We start from the raw sequence: 2,385 nt of genomic DNA, 5'->3' as shown, positions 1-2,385 counted from the left end.
ACCAATACTGCTTGGTTGCGTTAGCACTGCGCGTCGCCGCTGGCTTCACGCTACGGACACGTACTTTTACCTTCACTGGCGCGACCTGCGCGCCGAGCCCGCATTTTACCGGGAAGCTAGTCGGGAGACTGAGCCACGCACGGTCAGATCGGGCACATGTCGCTGGCTGCGAGGGAGCGCGGATCCTAGCGTCACATAGAGGCTTCACCGACACTCACCTCCACAATAGTAGATACAGACCGTTTTAACCGCCGTATTTCTGCCCATACCTCTAGTGTTAAACCGAAAAATCGGGTACATAGTCTCGGGGAGGACCGGGGTGCCGCCCCATGAGGGGAGCCCGCACGGAGGGCGCCGGGGGTGCCGCGACCCGGGGGGCGGCGCGGGGGTGTCGGGGCGCATCTACGGGGCTCACTCGCGCGGGCGCCACACTTCCGGGGGGCGCCCCAGGTGGGGTGCCAACTTTGGCGCCCCCGACTAAGGGGCCGCCCCCACTGCGGTTACACGCTTTACGACCACCCACCCGCGTTCCCCACCCCAGGGGGCATGCGAATCACCCGCCAGGGGCGTTCTGGGACCGAGGGCGCCGCTCCGGCACAAGGGGGAGCCAAAACGCCCCGAGTTCCCCCGCGGCCACCTCGACACCTGGGCGGGCGGCGAGGGGTGTCCTGCGATCGGGGTGGGGAGCTCTACCAGAATCACCCGCCAAACTTCACCGGGGGCGTCTCCCGGCGCCCCTGCGCTCGGGTGACGAACAGCGCCCCGGGCTATCCCGGGCGCCCTATGGCGTCCACCTTCGATCGGAAGGGTGATCTCGACTCGGGCTGAGGCGGGCCACAACAATCCGCGGTCACATCGGAGCCGTCCAGGCTAACGAGGCCCCGGCTCACGGGTAACCCATGGGGCTGGACCGGGAGTCCGCCGTTAAAGAAGAAAGAAATGTAGTGCAAACCAGAACCAGTTTTTTTTATTTATTTTATAACTCGACTAATAATCGTCACAAAATTATAAACTTGGTACCTACGGATAGCCCTGGGCCCAACCTAATACAGGATGTCCATAACTATGCGCTAATTAAATAATTAATGGGTATTAAGGTCGGTCTTAGTAAATTGCTATATAAAGTCTAAGACCAGAACCAGTATTTTAAATTTATTTTATAACTCGGCTCCTAATTGTCACAAAATTTAAAAATTGGTACCTATGGATAGCCCTCGGCCCTACCTAATACACCGTGTCCATAACAATGTGGTAATTAAATATTTACTGGGCGTTAGGGTCGGTCTTAGTAAATTGCTATATAAAGTCTATATAAAATTTTACGAATTTAAAAAAAAAATTCCTACCGTCAAAAATAGCGACGCCTAGACCACCACACCTGTTCTGACGTTAAATCCTACTTGCACACACGTGTGGGAATAGATTAGATATCATCTAGAGATAGAATTCCTAATTATTTAATTAAAATAGAGACTCTAGATTTAATAGTTGTGTCATAGTTACATTAAGTCGAATTAGCGAAGCGGAGGCGGGAACTAGATTCTAGATCTAACACTTCGATTGCGATGAAAAAAAAATAGCTTTATTTTAAGGCCGACAAGGCAAATACGGTTTAATTAATATTAAAGAAATAAGTCCGAACACCTACCTTAAGCGAATCATCTACACAACACATGACTAGAAATAATACACGTCCACACGAAGAGCGATTGAAACGGTGACTGCAACGGTGAAAACTTGTACGACGGAAACATGGCGCCTAGGTTATGCCTACTTCCGGTCTGATGAAAATTTTTAATTCATTTTAAATTTTGCGCTCTATTTCGTCCGCGCTTGTCCACTTAAACTCTACAGAAAAGATAGTCTATATAAAAATAATTCCTAGAAGACAATTTTATGAGAGATCACCCACATTTATTTACCCTGCCTGTCTACCTTAGGGTTAGAGTTTGAATTTTTCTAGATTCAAGCCAAATATGCCGTGTCGATTAAACGACGACGTACATAACAGAGCGAAGACAATGAATGGTTCCTTAATTAACTATAATTACGGTCCTAATACAACTACAATTCACCATAGTACTAATATGTATGTGTATTGTTGTTTTGGGAGTTCTGTCATTACATTTTAAATTATAAAAAAAACGGGTTTACGATACACTTCATTACGCCGCCGATCGTGGTTTTAGATTTAAATTTGGTCGGATTCGGTTTATTATTAATTTATATAATACTTTATACATACTTTAATTCATTAAATACATTTATCTATGTATTTATTTCATTAGTTAAGTATTTGTTTAACTAAAAATTATCAATTTAAGGCATAACAATTACAGAAAACGATTGTATTTGAGATAAGTCTTATCGAACCATTTAGTAGCT

The sequence above is a fragment of the Physella acuta genome, unplaced genomic scaffold, assembly GCF_028476545.2.
Source record: "Physella acuta isolate Inbredline_101_S28 unplaced genomic scaffold, ASM2847654v3 ptg002341l, whole genome shotgun sequence".
Lineage (NCBI taxonomy): Eukaryota > Metazoa > Mollusca > Gastropoda > Physidae > Physella > Physella acuta.
This window is presented reverse-complemented; position numbering follows the sequence as displayed.